This window comes from Spea bombifrons, chromosome 4 (assembly GCF_027358695.1).
Source record: "Spea bombifrons isolate aSpeBom1 chromosome 4, aSpeBom1.2.pri, whole genome shotgun sequence".
Taxonomy (NCBI): Eukaryota; Metazoa; Chordata; class Amphibia; order Anura; family Pelobatidae; genus Spea; species Spea bombifrons.
Window position 1 is genome coordinate 33,888,767 of NC_071090.1, and position 21,119 is coordinate 33,909,885.

Here is a 21,119-nt window from a genome sequence, read left to right on the forward strand (position 1 = left end):
ACAATTGTTATCTCATATTTAACAGGAGTCTACAAGTAATGATTTCCACTGTGGTCTGGAACACCATATGCTAGCAGCTATTAAGGCAGCATAAAAATATTGCTTTCTTTCTAAAACCGGGAATTAATATATGCCTCATGTGGTGTACATTAAAGTATTGAGTTAGACAATGAGCAGGAAAACTTGCTGATGTTTAACTTGCAAACAGTAAAATCTACAGTGAGGTGTTTTAGGAAAATTTTATGAGCTACAATCATTAGCCTTTGGGAAAATTCATTCTCAAGTTGAGAAGTGTTAACGCATACTTGCAATGCGTTTTTCAGCTTTTTAAATAAAAAGACCAATCAATTTTGCATAATGTAACTTCTACAAAAGTTGTGGCATAGTTGTCGGTGCCAGAAAGGCTGGTCTAAGTATTTCAGAAACTGCTGATCTACTGGGATTTTCACGCACAACCATCTCTAGGGTTTACAGAGAATGGTCCGAAAAAGATAAAATATCCAGTGAGGGGCAGTTGTGTCGACGAAAATGCCTTGTTGACGTCAGAGGTCAGAGGAGAATGAGCAGACTGGTTCGAGATGACAGAAAGGCAACAGTAACTCAAATAACCACTCGTTATAACCAAAGAAAACCATATCTGAATGCACAACACGACAAACCTTGAAGCAGAAGGGTTACAGCAGCAGATGACCACACCGGGTGTCACTCCTGTCAGCTAAGCAAAAAAGCTCTTGATGAGAGAGACAGGGAAAACAGAGGAGCAGGGACTCACTGGATACAAATGTATCACCATCTATCATGAATGAAAAAAAAGTAGAAACATCAGCCAGGATAATCTGTCAAAGCAGTTTTTTCTTTGTTTCTGAGGCTACAATTCGCACAGGCATACCATGAATTGGACAATCGAAGACTGGAAGAATGTTGCCTGGTCTGATGGCTCTTGAGTCCAGCTGTGGCATTCAGATGGCAGGGTCAGACTTTGGCATAGACAACATGAAAGCATGGCTCCATCCTGCCTAATATCAAAGGTTCAGGCTGATGGTGGTGTAATGGTGTGGGGGACATTTTCTTGGCATACTTTGGCCCCTTAGTACCAATTGCCTGAGTATTGTTGCTGACCATGTCCATCCCTTTATGACCACAGTGTACCCATCTTCTGATGGCTACTTCCAGCAGGAAAATGCACCATGTCACAAAGCTCACATCATCTCAAACTAGTTTGTTGAACATGACAATGAGTTAACTGTACTCTAATGGCCTCTACAGTCACTAGATTCCAATACATTAGAGCACATTTGGGATGTGGTAGAACGGGAGATTTTCACCATGGATGCGCAGCCCACAAATCTGCAGCAACTGTGATGCCATCATGTCTATATGGACCAAAATATCTGAGGAACATTTCCAGCACCTTTTAGAAAGTATGCCACAGTAATATCACAATTACACATACCAGAGCCCTGCCATAAATTCATTTAGGTTCAGCTTTGGCAACTCCCCTATGATATGAAATTTAGGTTAATGGTCTTCTATGCTGGGTTTAGGCCATCTTGAGGAAACAATCTGTAGAAGTGGAAGGGATATTGGGCGGAGAGTGGGTGCAGTTTAACCTGCTCCCGAACCTTGGAGAAACAGCGACGCAGAGACCTGGAAAAGCACTGCCTCACCCAAAGACCCTGAGTTAAACACCAGCGAGTTCCTAGGTATGATTATGAGACAGAAATGATTTAAATTATGCTCCAAGGTGAGTAATTAGCTTAGGTCAAGCTAGGACACTTTTCCTGCTCTGGGCTGAGTATTTGGTAAGTGTTTAGGTAAGAAATCTCTAGTTTTCCATAATATATTTTCTTATAGAATATTTCCATAAATTTAAAAGACAACACTAAACAGCTACTATGGAGGAGGTGGTGAGATCAATGATGGTAAATTACTTTAAGTGTAATTTAGCAGGCGTTTGGCTCACAGAGAAGATTATTGACCAGTTTAAACAAATGCTACAAAATGGATCACAAGGAAAGTCTACAAGAGGAGCATATTATAAAGTAAGATACTGTAAAACCTAACTTTTTAATTGGAAAGAGAAAACAATACTGAGATCAATAGCCCTGAGTCTTAATAAAAAGAGTATCCATAAGGCAGCCTACTATTCTTGCCAGCCTTCTGCTATATTTATTTTTATAACTTGGTAGAACAAGGATTTTATGTACAGCTGTATCTATAACTTATTACATGTGTATATCTCCTTAATGCATGTATATGTTTATCAAGTTGTTCTTCCATGTTGTTATTAAGAAGTTGATTTACATTTCAGAAATAGCGTTACCATTTATCTCAAAAGATGGTAAATTACTTCCAAAACTTGGATACAAGATCATCACATGAGAAATACTACCATTGCCTCCATGTTAACATTTTTACTGGAGATATCCAATGATACTCACATCACCTATGCATTTAATAAAACGTTAAATAACAATGGGATATTTTAATACTCTTTTGTTACCCGTAGCAGCTAACAAGGATCTTCACATTTTCCCCTCTTCTTGTGGTACAGATGGCAGCGCCATTTTCTGTGCTATAAACACTATTATTGTGATAGCTCTTTGAATGGTACTGCCATATGTGCTGACATATCATCGTGCAGTATTAAATATGACTCCAGTTGGATTGGCACCTTTGCTGGGTAATGGATTATGTTTCAGCCACTCATTCTTTTTAAACCTGATATTTGTTGTAGAAGGCATGTTTATGAGTCTATCCAGGCTTGGCAAAATGTGGCACCGTGGCTGCTTTGGACTACAATTGCTAACACCCAGACAAGTCAAATGACTTATTGAACATTATGGGAGTCACAATGAACACTTAAAATTATAACCTATGCCCTATGTGGTACAATTACTACAGTTCCCGCAATTTAAATATCAAAGGTATTATAGAGGACTAGATGTGTTAAGACTCACTTACACAAATTGTAAAGCATATATGGGGCTAAGGTGTGTTTATCAGGTCGGTGCCCTTTAATACAAGGCCACTGCGTACTATGTCACACAGAAATTGTGCAATGATTGCAGTCAACAGCAGCTTGGGTGCTAGAGGTTGCGTATCCCAGATTCTGTTCAAGTTTTGTCAATCAGTTTTATTGTTTGTCTGTTTTATGTACAAAAAACAGTAGATCTAATCCATTTACATGTTTATTAGAGAGACACAAAAGGCAGAAAATATATTTTATTACATTGTACTGTTGCCATCATGACCAAATAGATGAAAAGGGAAAGGTTTCTGATTTTATCTGCTGATCATAACGGCAGAGAGTCCTTTGAGTGTTTGATAGAAAGCACTCCTAAAGCCACATTTCCTTAACTCCTTCGGCTGTTTTGTTAAACTCATTTGCACATGGAAATTCCACTAGTCACTGTATATATATATATATATATATATATATATATATATATATATATATTTACTAATTTAAAGTAGTGAGTGTACAGCCTGTATAACAGTGTAAATTTGCTGTCCCCTCAAAATATCTCAACACACAGCCATTAATGTCTAAACCTTGGCAACAAAAGTGAGCATACCCCTAAGTGGAAATTGGGCCGAAAGTGTCGATATTTTGTGTGGCCACCATTATTTTCCAGCACTGCCTTAATCCTCTTGGGCATGGAGTTCACCAGAGCTTCACAGGTTACCACTGGAGTCCTCTTCCACGCCTCCATGACGCCATCACGGACCTTGCGCTCCCCCCACCTTCCGTTTGAGGATGCCCCCCACATGCTCAATAGGGTTTAGGTCTGGAAACATGCTTGGCCAGTCCATTCACCTTTACTCTCAGCTTCTTTAGCAAGACAGTGGTTGTCTTGGAGGTGTGTTTGGGGTAGTTATCATGTTGGTATTCTGCCCTGCGGCCCAGTCTCGGAAGGGAGGGGATCATGCTCTGCTTCAGTATGTCACAGTACATGTTGGCATTCATGGTTCCCTCAATGAACTGTAGCTCCCCAGTGCTGGTAGCACTCATGCAGGCCCAGACCATGACACTCCCACCACCATGCTTGACTGTAGGCAATACACAATTGCCTTTGTACTCCTCTACACACAGTTGACACCATCTGAACCAAATAAGTTTATCTTGGTCTCATCGGACCACAGGACATGGTCCCAGTAATCCATGTCCTTAGTCTGCTTGTCTTCAGCACGCTGTTTGCGGGCTTTCTTGTGCTTCATCTTTAGAAGAGGCTTCCTTCTGGGACGACAGCCATGCAGACCAATTTTATGTAGTGTAGCACCCATCTCTTCAACCTCTGCAGCAATGCTGTCAGCACTCATACGTCTATTTCCCAAAGACAACATCTGGATATGACGCTGAGCATGTGCACTCAACTTCTTTGGTCGACCATGGCAAGTCCTGTTCTGAGTGGAACCTGTCCTGTGAAACGGCTGTATGATCTTGCAGCTATTTGCTGCCATGGGATTTTAATGTCCCAAGTGCATTATTTTACATTGATCAACATTCTTCATGTCATTTGCCATTCGATTTGTTCCACCTGGAAAAGTGCAAAAAAGACATACCTTACCATTAACATCTTCTGTAAAATGCCTTATAAAAATATTAACCGCTGAAAGTTAGCTTCTTCTCCTTCAGTATATTTGCCACATTTGCAAAGTATCACAGTGGTTTCCATTTTCTGTCTTTGATGATGTCCATATCATCAAAAGACTCATCTACAAATCTCTCCACTTTAGAAAAATTCACCTTTCTAAAGATAAAAACCTTAGTTTTAGTGTTGTCCAAATGCAACCTCTATCTTTATATTAAATCACACTGATGCTCTCTGGAGCCTAAACATTATTGTACAGTGACATCTGAAATCAACCCTCCATTTGTTAATACTAAATCCAGCACAGCCTCATTCCTTTTTTGCTCTTCTACCAGAGACACAGTCCCTGTAAGGAATTTATAATGTCTCTACTCCTGGCTGACCCAACTGTTTGATTTTTCCAACCTACATCAGGGAGATTAAAGTTTCTGATAATGATAACCTCACTTTTCATAGACAGTTTAGTAATTTCTTTAAGTAGCAAATGGCCAAGCTCCTCTGTGTGTCCAGGGGTCTATATATCACGCCAGTGCCAACAACTACTTTGCTACCAAGTTCTAAAGTTACCTAAATTATCTCTAGGTTCTTCTTATTACTTTGTATAAGATTAACCTTTAAGCTATTTTTACTTCTCCTCCTTTTCTGCCATTCTTTCAGTAGAACATGTATCCTATTATGAAAACATCCCAGTCATTTGACTAATTGCACCAGGTCTCAGTAACAGTCACTAACTCCACATTATCGTTTTTACTAATGCAGCAAATGCAGTGATCTTATTCCCTTAACTGTCACATCACTATTAAGCTACTATTTTTCAACCTATGTGCCACAAAATGTTGAGGATTAGCTCCCCCAACACTCTAGATTAAAATGTCATCTAACAATCTTCTTACCCAGTACTACAGCCCCCCTCATCATTGCCCATCCTTGCTATAGATTCTGTAGCCAACCACAAAGTCTGCCAAGCTCTCTAAAAATACAGATCCCTCCTTCCTATACCACTTTCACAGCCACCATTTTATATCCTTAATCTCGGGTTGCCTCCCTTGTGTAGTGTGTGGTACAGGTAATATTTCTGAATATTTATTCTATTTATTTTAATCCTATTTTTCTCTTTTTAATTTCTTAAAATTATTATGTGTTTAAAATCACAAATAAAGAATTTAATTATACTGTAATATGTTTACAATATTCTAAGCTTTGGCAAGTTTGTTTACTTTCATATAAAATAAGAAATCATTAACAGTTTTTATCTTGACACAAGAACCAGTTTTACTATTAGTGTGAACAGATGGCAGGTTATAGTAGTTAAATGGATAATAGTAAACAAAGCTGCTTGCATTAAAAAAGGTCAAAAATACTTGTTACAATACTGACCAACATGTAAATTTTTTTCCCAGAGAATATACAAATAGGGTAACTACATGAACTGATGCTTCTTTTGAATAATTTACATATTTTACATAATGGATTTTTTTGCATAGTGAGGTTTAGGAATGTTTGCCTATAATCAGTGGCTTAAACCCATTCACCACAATATTGCCAAAATCCCTAAGTAAATATTATTAGAGTAAGGCACATGTACCCTTGGATGTTACTAGTTTCTGGGGAACCACTGCTTGGTCATCTGTGCTCTAATGTATTTAAAGACACCAAACGATTGGTCACAAATGCTTGTTTTTAAAGTTAAAACCACAATATATTTATATTATTTTCATATAATAGCCAATAAAAAGTTGACATTACTACCCCTTCCAGATTAGGCTCATGTGCTAAATTATTACAACAATAGCTATTGTCCTTCACCTGGCACCCATGGCAAGAATATGCTTTGTGTGTTAACACAATTTGATTTATAAGCATATTTTTTCCTTAACTTTGATGTTGTATTTACACATGATTGTGACTTCTAAGACTGGAGAACCCTCATATGCATCAAACACTATGGGCTCCTACCCGTGCCATCTTGGTCCCCAAAGCTCAAACACCCTGCTTGTGCCATCTTTGAATTTCCCCAAATCACTTATACATATATGATACACAATCTGTCATTTACACAATTCCTTTACACAATTACACAATTTACACAATTATTAATTCACTCATTCACACAAATCATTTACATATATTCATTAATGCATTCTCAAAATTAATTCTCACCATTCATCCACAATAAATAATTCATTAATAAATAATTAATTAATTCTCTAATTCATTCACACAATTCATTAATTAATTATCTTATTCACACAATTTATCCACAAATTAATTTATACTGTCTCTCATTCACGCAATTCATCCACACATTATTTAATTCATTATCTCCCACATTCACACAATTCATAGACATTAATTAATTTATTCTCTCACACATTCACACAATTCATCCATACACCAATTCATTCATTCTCACTCATTCACACAATTCTTCCATACACCAATTCATTCATTCTCTCACTCATTCACACAATTCATACACACATTACTTCATTCATTCTCTCACCCATTCACACAATTCATCCACACATTACTTCATTCATTATCTTACTCATTCTCACTCTTTCTTTCAAGATTCTTACTACCCCCCTTTCTCACGATCTCTTTCCCCTTTTCACTATCTACCCACTTTCCCCCAATCACCATCTACCCCCTTCTCACTATCTTCCCCTCTCCCCTCCCTTCTTACTATCTACCCTCTTCTTACTACCCCCCCCATCTTACTATCCCCCTCCCTCCTCAAAGGTCAGTCAGCAACTCCCTATTAATATGATGGTAAAAAATAAAAAAGGAATTTTATTAACATGCTGGGTATTTACTTTTAATTCATGCTGTGAGAAAAAAGCTTTTTTGTGCTTTATTATTCTTTAGATAATAATAATAAAAAGTCTGCATCTGTTTCCACTGGAGGACTACTGACTCTACTTAATGGAAATTTTGATACAGTATGTTGTTAATAATTACATAGAATGTTACAAGGCCAGAATTCAACCTGTCAAGAAAAGTGTTTTTCCACTCCCAATATTTTAATTTCCTTAATTGATTCACCTTATATTTTAGTAATTAAGGCCTTTTTTGGAGTGCATCTGCCAGGAATACAGATTGTGTGGGCTGTTGCAATATACTGCTATTGTTGTTGGTTAATGGAGTACTGCATCTTAGCGGTATAATTGTTAGACTCCAGTGCACAGGCAGCTAATTACTCCACCATACATAGGTAATTGCAGCCCATATTGAAATAGCTTTTAAGCCATTTACTGCCAGAGTATCACACACACTGTTAAGAAGATTCTTTTACATTTCTCATTTTAAACACGCAGAAATAAATGTGTGGGTACAAAAATCTTTAAGAGAAAACTTGAGAGGTGTAAAGTTTACCTACATAATCCAATAATTCCTGACAATCACAACCAGGGCCACCTCATATCAAATTCACAGCCAACCATACATGTGTCACGAGTGTTTCAGTACCTACCTGTATTCAGAACTTGAAATATTTGAAAATCCCCTTGTTCATTTTTGGCCAGTGTGGAAAAAACATATATTCACACCATTCATCTTCATATCTTATAACCTCATGCACAGGAAGTTACATTAAAATGCCTAAAATGAGCTTCTTTTCCTACCTACATGTACCCTGTAAAAGTCACTTTCCTCTTCTATAATTTAAAAAAGATTTTAAAAATAGAAGTAAGGAACTTGATTAATCACATTATTGTAATTTTTAAGGTTGTAAAACAATGTATAGCTTTACATTATTATTATTATTAATTATCATTAATTATCTTTTATTTATTAAGCGACAACAAATTATGCAGCGCTGTAACTTAACACCTTCATAAAAAAAATACATTGACGCATAGACACAACGGAAGTTAAGAACCTTGCTTGTGAGCTTGCCATATAGCCTTATGGTACTTTTACAATAGGCTCATTTTAATATTCATGCCCATATTGTTCAGATATGGTGAAATGCCAGATGATGTCATCGTATTAGTACCAATGTGTATTTTTAGCAGTCAGCTATAGCCTTTAATTACAGCTAGAATGTTTAGCTAAAATGATGGATGAATTGCAGTGAGTCAGACAGGAAGGAGATTTAGAGGAGCTTAGGAGATCTTCATGCTGCCAGTCTACTTACATATTCCACAAAAAAAGAACCCTTTAAGTGTTCTTACTACACACCATGTTACTTGCTAAAATTGCACAATTTATTTTATAAATACATTCTCACTGTTTTTATACGCATTATAGTGAGTTATAGGGAGTATACCAGGGAAAATTCCAGATTCTGAATGGAGATTCCTGAATCAGGGCTGATTTCCAGGCACTCTGGTCAGTATGTTTAATCTATGTGGATTTAAAGACTAGCCCCAGTCCGTTTCAAGTCTATTGGGGGGTAGCTGCTGCCTTACTTCTCACACACACACACCCTTTCTATAAGGATCAGGAGAAGAAAGGCTGCAGAGGGCATCCCTGGAAAAGACCCATGTGTGCTTGGAACATATGATAGTTGCAGCACAGATACAACATACTAGTAGCGATGGGGCTGAGGGTATATTTAAGAAGGGGGATATAGCGGTTTAATCACTAGAGTGAGTTTGAATTCCCTCTCTTAATATTCATGGTAAAGTACCAATGCTAGCAAGTTTCTCCGGTAAGAAGTCCTGAGCTGTCCCTGTATAATTTACAGTTAAGAGTACATTTAAAGTCAAGTTTCTGACTAGGCTAAACTCTCGTATCAACTTTCCCTTCAGTGATTAAACGTCAAAGTATCTACTTATGTAACTATACAGAATGTGGTAATCTTGCACAAAATGTGTGATTTAACTTCTGGATATTCTCATGATCTAAATTGAATTGTGTAATTTGTCAAGAAACTATGGTCTCACAGAAGGTTTGGGAAGCAATTCTTTACGTAAACATTTTTAAAACACAGATGACACATGAGCACGTTAAATGTGTGTTTCTATTGATTATTCGTTTACAAGCTTTTTATGGGACAAGGGAGACATCCCATTGGCCTAGTATATAAATTAAGCATCTGCTTGGTTTACTGTAGGTCATATGCGAGATTTCAGTGTGGGAGTGGATTGAACTCTGCAATGTTGTTAATGCACATAAGGGGTTAACAGGTTTCTTCTCATGCTCAATATTAAACTTTGATCTGATTTTAGCAGTTTAAAATGTGATGAGGTATGCAAGTGGTCATCAGTTTATCATATCTCCTAATACATTAAATGTCCATTTTCAGGTGGTGCGGTTAGATGTGAGGGTTGGAGGCAGTTATGTAACTAAGTAAAACACTTAAAAAACAAGTAATGTATTTTATAAACCTATTGTCTGCTGTTCCTATCTACAATTGGTGGGGCTGTAGAACACGGTGACACGCTTATACTCTGAGCAACTAGAAAATGAACAAGCAAACAAGCAGCTATACATCACCGTACTATGCAAATAACCATGGTAATCAAACTAAATGTGTTCTAAATCTTCAAACTTAGACTATGTTAAAAATAGGATTTATAGTCTTTAAAATTCAAGTCCCAGTTAACATGTTTAAAGAACAGGTTCATCCACCAAGTGTCAGAATGAAGCCTGTGTAAGTACTGTGCAAGAATATAATACATCTGTCTGGGCAAATTTATGAGGGGGGTGTCAGAAAATGATGTTTCCCTGTCATTAGTCGGTGCATTGCACCCTACAGCAGTGTGTAAACAAATTTCATTTGGATTTGAGTTTAATTAACATATTGAGAACAACTGTAGCAGAGTAATCAAAAACAAATTTGTTTGTCGCTTCCTGTCAAGCATCTCTGCAAGAAAGCAAATGTGCACATCTTTAACAACATCGCACGTAACATCAACATCCTGGTGCTGTGGGTGAAGGCATTTTTCATCGGGTTTTAAGGTTTATTTATCGTTCAGACAGCAGGAATTGAGGTGTAAATGCTTTGCAAGGGAATCATGTGGTGTCATTGTTGTTTGATAGAATTAGACGTTTGTACAAATGAGATCAATCACCACATGGTTTTGAATGCTATTCTCTGGAATTATGATGAAAGTCAAATCAGGATGCTTCATCGGCTAGTGCCATAAAGAAGCAAAACATCTTCAAGTCATATATCAAGTCAAATAGTTTCAACAGCACCTAAAGGAATACCAGAAGACACTGCGATGTATTGTGTGATGGATTTAGCCTTCAAAATCTAACAGCATTTTGACAGTTGCCTAATGATTTTGGCAATGTTCTTGCTGAATGTATAGTACTAGATATATAGCAATGCATTATTATTATTATTTATTGTTTTATATAGTATAGTCATATTCCACAGCTCTGTATAACGGATAAACAAGACATAACAAGTAGTGCATAAGACCATACCAACATTTGCTTACTGCATCCCGGAACAAAGGGAACGGAACCTAAAGGGGTGGGGCCACAAACTCGGCACGACCCTGCAGCATTGAAAATAGGCTACCTAGTACAGATACTAGGACTGCGATTAACAAGACTGTCTCAGGAAATTTGGGACTGTTGGCAGCTATGCATAACATAAAAATCTGTCCCTTTTCAAAGGAGTTTGAAATCCATGGTCTGGAAACTCTAGGAATCCACTCCAAAAAAAACTGATCCATCTAATACAGTTTACTGATCTTCAAGACATAAATGTAACATTATATAAAGCTGTTTGTGAGCGGTATATTTAACGTTATAAAATAGTTTAGTTCCTTGCAGAAGACTATTCTTAATTACTATTAAAATGGTTCATATTATGAAACCTGTGGTGTAACCAAAGCAATAAATATAGTTTGAGAAAGACGCTATTAACATCTGCACTTAAAGTTTGACGGCACAGATCTTTCCCTAGAGAAGTGCTATTTAATATGGTGGATCAGGTGTTCTTGGTAAACATTCCTGTCCCTGTACAAAGTTAACCTGATATATTGCAGACTGAGAAGTACTTTCCGCAAAATATGTAATCTGCCGGCGTGTCTGTTCGAAAGCTGTGTACCTCACAATTCCACAAACATTAATGTACCTATGCAATGCTGTCGCATGTTGTTGGGGTATTACCTAGGATTGAACCCAAATAAATCAGCGCTGTGTCTTGGGGGTACTTTGGGGTTACCCTGCATCCAGATGCCTTTACTTATGGATCTTACATTTTAACGCAAATAACTTAATCATGGATGCTAATCACGGTAACTTATTAGGGCTGACTCGTTCATTAGCATGGACAAGGGGTTTATTAGATGAACTGATGATAAAACAGTACTCCTTGCCACACAGTAAATCCTGTGGGATGTCCTCACCAATTTAAATCGACTTCAGCTTTCAGTTCAAATTTGAGAAAAAGGTCACCTTATGTGGTCTGATGTTTTGCACTGATTGACGGCTTGAAGTAGCCAGTTAGTGTCAGCAAATGCTTCCACTGGAATCAATGAGAGCAATGTGCACACATGCACATGATGGGGTCTTGTTAGACCCCCACAAAGAATGCTCGCCGAGCCAGCACTGGAACTGACTGGCGGTGATCAAATGTTAGGAGATGTGTTCTGCAGAATCCCTTCATCCCTTTGCAAGGGTTGGAGTGCCCTTTTCAGAATGCATTAGCCAGGGACAACCTGGCCATTGTAGTAATAGTAAGGTATGTGCCTTCATCATGCAGAGTTAAGTAGGTTTCTACCTTTGTAATATGTTTTCATTTAGATTTCTATGGAGAAATTAATTCAATATATATATTTTTTTCTATTAAACTATACTACACACAAGAAGATCACATAGTGGTAAAGTATTATTTCTATAATATTTTATGAACTTATCAGCAGTAACATTTAGGTCTTCTAGTCTCACTAAGATTTCTCCCCTGGTATATTAGAAACAAGCATTCAGCGTTTATGCATCATGGAACACATCCAGTTCACAGCTTTCCCAGCCAGTGATTGTCCCTTACAGTGATTGATAATACACATAGAGCCAGTACTGGAGTCATTTAACACACATAAGCAGAGAATCAGAATGATTATACAGAGCAGAACAGAGAGGTAAGTATAGTGCTGTCTATGGGCAAACTCTTATGTTTAACATATACATGGGCATTTTATTTGACTTATCCAAATTAATAATTTGCTTTTGTATTTCTAAGGAAAATGTTAGAACAAAGTGCACCTTCTGGTGTAAAAAGAGTAAGAATGAAAATGGATCTGAAAGCAAAATATAGATGATGTATTTTTGTATTTTGATCAATTCAGGGTCTTTATTTAGCAAGTTTGTTTTTTGTAGAAATCTAAAAAAGAATGGTTATTAGATAAGAATGTAACTAGCTCAGCAAAAGAGGATATTACAAAAAAGCAAAACTGTATTTTTGCTCCTATTTAAATCTACCAAGTTTTATCTGCAGAACCAAACTTTAAACATGCATAGGATAGGTGTGAATATAAGACAATACCAAAAGAAAAAGAAGTTTTTACTAGACAAGATAGTCCTAATGGTTATCTGCTGCCAAATTTGATATGTCTAATCTGAACTAACACCATGACACAGACATACAGCCTTACATTACACGATTTAACACCAAGCTACCATAAATCTTGATTCAAGATGAAATGATGAAGTGTTGTACTGTGAGATCTAATTTCTTGTCTTTCTCTGTATTCATCTTTCTATGTTTCCAAAAAAATGCCTTTATCTTTCTAACAATAGTCCTACACAGGGGCATACCTAGAGTATTTGGCACCTGGGGCGGATCCTGTATGCATACCTCCCAACATTTCAAAATATGAAAGAGGGACACTTTTTTTTTTAAATCTCGCGGAACTCACCGATACAAACAATTGCACTTTACAATGTCGCGCTCGCATCGCCACTTAACCCCTTAAGGACAATGGACAGTCCCTAAACCCATTGAAAACAATGCATTTTGAGCCCGTACATGTACAGGCTTTGTCATTAAGGGGTTAAAACACACTTTTTTTTGACAGCACAGTCATGCAAATTAAAAATAACCAACACATTGAATTCCCATAAGGCTCAGCCAGACATACTACTTTCATGAAGCTGGCTGAGCGTCATGGGAAGTGCAGCAACAGTAAAGTTGCAGATGCTAGCTGTGAACTAAAATTCCCATGATTCTCAGCCTCTGCACACACCTGCCCATAAACACACATATACACATACACTGCCCTTACACACACATATATACATGTACACTGCCCTTACACACACATATATACATGTACACTGCCCTTACACACGCATATATGTACACTGGCCTTACACACACATACATGTACACTGCCCCTGCCCCTACACACACACATACATGTACACTGCCCTTACACACACACACATATACACGTACACTGCCCTTAAACACACACATATATACACATACACACATCCCGGCCCATACACACACACAAGCTTACAAACACATTCATACACACACACTGCCCTTACATCCCTTTCTCCCCATCTCTTACCTCTTCCACCATCCTTCATTCTTCTTCCTCCATCCTGTATCCTGCATCCTGTGGCAGGAGTGTGAGGTCTGTCACTTCAGACCTTTACTACGCCCTCATCACAACGTGCCGGCTATTGCTGCAGAGTGCAGGGATGATGTCATATCCCCGCGCTCGGCATTATTTGCCAGCAGGTAGTGATTAGGGAGCAGTAAAATGAGGTCTGAAGTGACTAGTCTGCAGGCTGCAGCTGCTGATCGGACAGCTGTGCCCCCCCCGCAGCTGCACCTGAGGTGAGTACGAATCTCACCTCACCCTTCCTCTCCCCCTGTCCTGTCTAAATCGGGACAGTTTGGGGGCATGTATATGTGGCATTATTTATAAGTTAATTATTTATTCAGATTTCTATTTTTTTCCAGTTGACATACAGTTTACAAATTTGTGAAATAAATATTCTTGCCAGCATTCATTTTTTTCGTGTGTGTGTGGGGGGGTGCAATTTGTAAACTATATGTCGACCGGAAAAAAAACAGAAATCTGGATAAATAAATTATTAACGTAAATAAATTTATAAATAAATGAATATGTTTAAGTAAATAACATTAGCATAACTCCCATCACAATACACTGAGCCAAACATTGACGGTAGTGCAGCATAACCCCTATCACTAAACACTAAGCCAGACATTGACATGGTAGGCCTCTGCCCCTAAAACTGCTTGCCTGTGCCACATCTGCCCCTGAAACAGCCTGCCTGTGCCACATCTGCCCCTGAAACAGCTTGCCTGTGCCACATCTGCCCCTGAATTAATATGTTATGTGGGTGATATAGGTTTTGATGAACTCTTTACCTTTAATATAGGAAATGATCTTTTAAAGGATGCAATTTGTGTTTACTCACACTGTCTTGTATTAAAATTAGTTGGATGATCTTAGAAAAAATGAACAATAAGCAGGAAATGGAAGAAATTGGGAAAGTTTTTTACAGCACTATATTTTGAAGAAAACATCTACCTCAGTTTAGTTGTTCCTGTACTTATTAGAACAAACAGAAAACATGTCTAGCATTAAGAGCTTAAGCCTCAGAGTGGCAGGTCATGCATCTGCCCAAAGGTTTTGATTTCAAAATTCAATATATGGCCTGCATTGCATTTCCTTTAGAAAGGCAAAGTAGAATAATATTTTTACAGGATGAGAACTTGTATACCGTTTATGATTTACTGTGTCTATTTAACATAAACTTTCTTGTAAAATATGGCGAAGTATTTTGCCCCATCAATAATATAATGAAAAGGCCCATTTGACCTAGTTAAGGGTACATAATGTTAAACTCTTCCCTATTAAAACCCTCTGATTTTAAGATGGATGCACACATAAAGCATTAATGCTTTCAGAGCAAGATAAGCGACATATCCCTTACATATGTATATTGGTTAAACATAAAGCTTAACCCATTAAATATCATTAAATGTATGCACCTAGAGGAGTCCCAACCCTGTCACCTTCTTAGAACATCTCCAGTGAATACATAGTATGATTATGGCCAAGGTTGGTAATCCCTGCATTTTATATTTAATATGCCTTGTAATAATTTTGTATAGAAATACCCAAATTGCCATCTATTCACCACCTTTGTGTTCTATTTTTCATTGCAATGTATTCATTGTAGAATAGGGAGCAGACATTTCAGGAACTTCATAGTTCTGGTTTTAATAATTATGTTAAATATTTACAACAACGTTTAACAAATAAACTATAGTTGTTTGCTCACACATGGCTAACTGCAGGAATCATGCTGTAACGCCAACTCATTTCTTGTGAGTATCTGCCCTTGATTGCTTTTAACGTTTATCAAACAATTTATCCGGATGGGAGTGATGTCCAGGAAGCACTTGGTGGATCACTATACTGAACATGTACTTTAGGATGGTTTGTATTAGTCCAGGATACCAAAGTAAAAAGAGTGGGTGATAAAAAACAAACATAATTGGTGGAAGGATGTGCACCATTAAAAGATAGCAGATCTGTAACAAAATGACCTTCAACTACAGCTCACTCAATGCTCTGAAGAGAACTGTGGATCGTAGCAGCGGATGGCTACAACTGGACAACCAGTAGAAAAGAAGAACCTTTGTAAAACACATGCAGTTCACATCTTCACCACATAATAGTATTATTATTGTACTTCATAAATATTTTATTTCTTCTTGCAATAAAGAAGACGGGTGGTCCTTCCACCTATAAAATGCAAAAAATAATTAAACTCATGTAGACAGAGTCCATCGACAATAGGAAATCGAAGCATCATAGAGCTCCAGTTTTGATTTTCAAATATGGATAATAAGATACATAGACAGTTGTAACATAAAGTTTGATGTGAGTGTTACAACACACAATCCATAATAAATATTATTTTATTGGTCAGTTTGCTATACACGTTATGTAGTCCATGTTTAAAACCTTGCACCCATCTGGGCCTCTGTAGCCTATAAGTATGTGATTCAGGTGCCCATTCAGAGAGCCGCTAACACAATATTTTAATGGAACCTAAAGCTCTGGGTAACTGATGCTACTAGGAAGGGAGGTGTAGAGGTTCTGTGGTTTCTTGGCTCTTTTTGGTTCTATTGCTGATTGCTATTGCTGATTTAAGCTGTTCTAACAACTCTGCGGAATTTAACTCTTTTGTAACTAAATGCAAAGTTAGAAATACTATTCTCTATACTGTTGAATATCTAACCGTTTCCCCGAAATAATTATTTAATCATGCAAAAGTGCCTCATCTATTCTTCAACATTTTTATGTGATGAAACCTACAGCATAAAGAAAAAATAGCAGATCTGCTAACGTTTGCTTACTCAACATTTTAGAGATGTCTGGAAGAAACAGCATGAACTTGCTGGTAAATATGAAATGGTTTATATATTTTGCATGTCTCGTTAGTGTTTTCAAAGTATGATTACACTGCGTTTGAGGACTTCGCTGTATTTCGTGGGGCTGCTTATGGATGTTTGATGATGTGAGACTTGTCATGTTGGTAAATTAAGGTTTTAAGGAAAATTGTTCTCCACAAGCTTTACCACCACTGAGCTGTGCCTGAGGCTCTCCCACCGCATGCACCAACCAAGGTCACTGCTTGTGAAAGATTTGTCTTGCAGTTTTATCATTGCCTTGGAGACTGTTTGGAATTTGTGTCGGCTCGGGGGAAGGTGCAGATAAAATGGAAGAAAAGTAAGAGAATAAAAGGAAGACTATGTTCTTAAATACATAGGAAGTATTTGTACCAAACAGAAACTGGGTGCGCAAACATGATAGAGTGGCTTATTAATTCCAATATGTTATACTGTGTACCTAAGCCAGCTCGATTCCAAGCGTATGTTTCACAGGTGTGGCATACTGACATGTGGGAACTTTCTAAATGAACTAACCATGAGACTTTAATTGCCCATTGCGAAGATTCTCTGTAGCTAATGTGTGGCTCTAATAGTGGTCCTCAAGTAAACCTTGACTTGCCATTGTTTAAAGACACAATTGAGTCACCTGCATTCACGCAGGGGTATGAACCATAACATACTGGTAGCAAAAGCACCAATTAAGAGTGTTACATACGATCCCAGCAGTATAGAATAGGAAGTACTCAGTCCCATACAGTGTGACTCTCTGCTACTTCACCCTGATACCCTGAGATTGGGTGAAAGTCTCTGAGACTCAGTGTGAAACCCATGTATGGATATACCTTCTTTAGCTTAATGTATAATTTCATGTATAACGATAAGATTAGCTGGAAACAGAAAATGTATCCGCCTGCAGTACCAGGAAATATAGTTAACGTGTTGATAAATACCGTATTTGCTCGATTATAAGTCTTATAATCGGGGTCGTCTTATAATCAGACCTCAAATAGGTCTGACTATTAGACGAAGATCCAGATCCCCCGCAGCTGCAGGGGACCTGGATCCTCCTGCCCCCTCCGCCCCACTTACCGGTGCTTCTGAGTCCCCAGTGTGCAGCCGGGGCAGTGTCTAGATGTCTACGCGATTCGCGTAGACAACTTACGCTGCAGCCAGAAGGAGGTGTGGCTAGCAGCGGGGGTTGTCTGCGTCCATCGCGCAGACCTTCCCTGGCTGTCAGAGATCAGAGTTCCCGGCTTATAATTGAGCAAATACGGTACATTCTATCTGTTATAGATGCACACTACTTATTTCCAAAGAAGAGTGATCATTTGTCATTCTTTCCAGTATGGATACTGGACCACTGGTCCTAAAGAAACATTATTAGTTGTCAGGAGACCTTGTGGGAGAGTTGTGCTGCCAACTCATTGACTTCACTATACATCATAAAGGGCTGATACAGTGAGCTTCTGCTGCAGGAAGAGCTTGGCTGGCCCTGTATGTTGCATAATTAAATCAGTGAGATTGCTTCACCCGTTGAATTATACATTATGCAGTGTGCAGCTGAGTCTTTCAGCTTGAGAAAGTTGCTAGTGACGGCTCTTCATAATGAATAGCGAAGCGAGGGAGTTGAAACCACAACTCTCCTGACAACTCTGCCTTTATCAAAAATAAAACCCTAAAGTAAAAATTGATATTTACTGATGTGCTATGCAATAATGAATACAATAATGATTGTAAGGTATATGAATATGCTGAATACATAAAATTTAATTTAATATAGAAACATAGCCAGTGGCCATGCATTGAGAATGTTGGGTGTTGTAATCCAGCTACAGTCCAATATTTGATGGCTAATGCATTGTTTGGCATACTGGGCAACAACTCCATTTATCTGTCGCACTTAAAAAAAAGTCTGAAAAAAGAAGCCTCACAAATGAACTCAGAGGGATATATTATTTGTCTTATATCTTTCTCCATTGCTGAGATGTGCAGTGAAAGAAATGCTTTCTAATCTAATTTGTTCTTTTGCCACTTCCTCAAAAATATTTCATTTCTAATCATGTTTTTTTTTTACGCTCTAAGCCTTCTGTTCAGTTTGCTGTAAATCCCCAATGCTCACAGATTTCAGAATCAGCATATAGGGAATTCAATCAGCTACTACAGCCAAATAATGCAATTATAATGAAAAGCTAATCATCAGGAGATTCAATTAACTACTTAGAATGCCAATCATAGCCTAGAACACTTGTATACTGTAAAAAGGTGAACTTACTGTATTAAATTAGGTCTTTTAAATGTTTTTTCAACAAGAGTACATATACACATGACATGATAAGTTTGAGACCTCAGAGGTCCAGGGACATGAGATTAGAGGCCTCATACTAAGCCACAAAGCACCTTAAAACTCCTTGAGCATTATTTTATTACATTTTTATTTTTGTTGTACTTGTAACCAACTGAGCACCTTACAAATCTTACAGAATCACAGCGTAAAAGAAAAAATGGGTAAGTGATTGGAAAAGAGTACTTTATACTTGACCTGCTATCAACAAATGTGTGGATGTCATTGCCCACTGCAGGTACAACATACACTTTAGCTAACAACTGGCACTGACACATCGCTGGCACTTGGATGTACTGACCTGAACATTACTGTTGCTGATAGAGGTGTATGCACATAATGGCACACACTGAATTCTGTTGAAATGCAGACATAATTGCGGGTAGACATGCATGCAGGTAACGTACTCCCCCAACATTTCGGTTGTCCAAAGTAGGTGGAGAAGAATGGTGTCAGGTAGAAGAGTAGGTGTTGGTAATTCAGAACGAAGTCAGCGTTGCAAGGTGGCCATGTGAATGCTTCATTGGAGATCTGTGCTGCAACAGCTCAATTGAAGTTACAGCTCCCTGGGGGTCAGATATCTTACCAGTTGGCTGATGATCCCCACTGCAGGTACACAAGACAGTGTCCAAAAGTCAAGACTGTCTCCTGAATACTGGGACACTTGGGTGGTATGAAATAAAGTCTACTCCGCAGCCTCATTAGAGTTTTTTTTTAAATCTGCATGCGCAAAGGTAATAACTGAAACCTTTTGCTGACTATAACATTGAACTTTGTTATCTAGTGGAATTTATCAACTGTTTTTTTTTCTTAACAACAGGTAAACTTGATAGATAGACCACAGATCCAGCGCTGACTACATCTGTGAATTAAGCTCTCGTAATCACAATTTCCCATAGACATTGCAACAAAAAAGGGAAGCAAGGACTTTGTATTTGTACTGTAAATGAGGATTCTTAAATGATTATCTAAATGCTAGTAAATCTTCCTTTAGCCACCATATACCAGGGATAAAATTAGAAAATAGTATGTAATATAGTCTCTAACATATATATTTTAGTACATTAATATTATCATTTCTAAGTCATAATACACATACATTTTCTTTGAGAAGCAGGGATGAAGCAGCATCAATAGCAAAAATGTAATGTATATGTCACATACAATAATTAAATATATATATATTATACAATTATAACATATTTGTATTTTGTGTTATGCAGTTCAGTCTTTATTACAGTTCTGATATATCACATTTTTGTGGAAAAGCTTTATACATTGAAAACATAGTTCAAAAATCCAGTAATGTTAAAGGATTAATGTCACATTGCAGATTGATTGATAAAAATACCTTTGTTTTGAGTGCCGCCATCTTGCTTCTGCATACCATGGTTCAGGCTCCTCACACTCAGTTTTTTGGGATTATTCCCCTGAGGCATCATCAGCATACTCTCCGGGTTTGACCCAGAGATTGCCGGGTGAAGCACCGCTTCTCCAGGTTATGACCCGAATCCTCCGGGTCGCGGGAGCAGGGTCTTGACAAGCCCCATCTTCCCTTTAAAAGGGGGTGTTTCCCGCTGCCATCAGCGCCCCCAACATCAGCGGGAACTCCCACTGACATAAGCAGGAACGCCCCCAGCGTCAGCGGGAACTCCCACTGATGTCAGTGGTGTTATCAGATGGGACAGGCACTTTTTTCAAGGTGGTATGTACATGAGATCCTATTTTACTTTGTCTTACTGCAAACTATTATTTTATACGCAGTGTATGTATTTATGCATTTTAAACACCAAATACCACAGGGTATACTAATGCCTCCAGTCATCATGTC

The 21,119-nt window shown here is 37.9% G+C and overlaps 1 protein-coding gene across 1 annotated transcript in view; it reads left to right on the forward strand.

Moving 5' to 3' along the window:
* Positions 1 to 21,119, forward strand: part of HTR4 (5-hydroxytryptamine receptor 4) — an 83,859-nt gene that overhangs the window by 62,026 nt on the left and 714 nt on the right. The window lies entirely within an intron of this gene.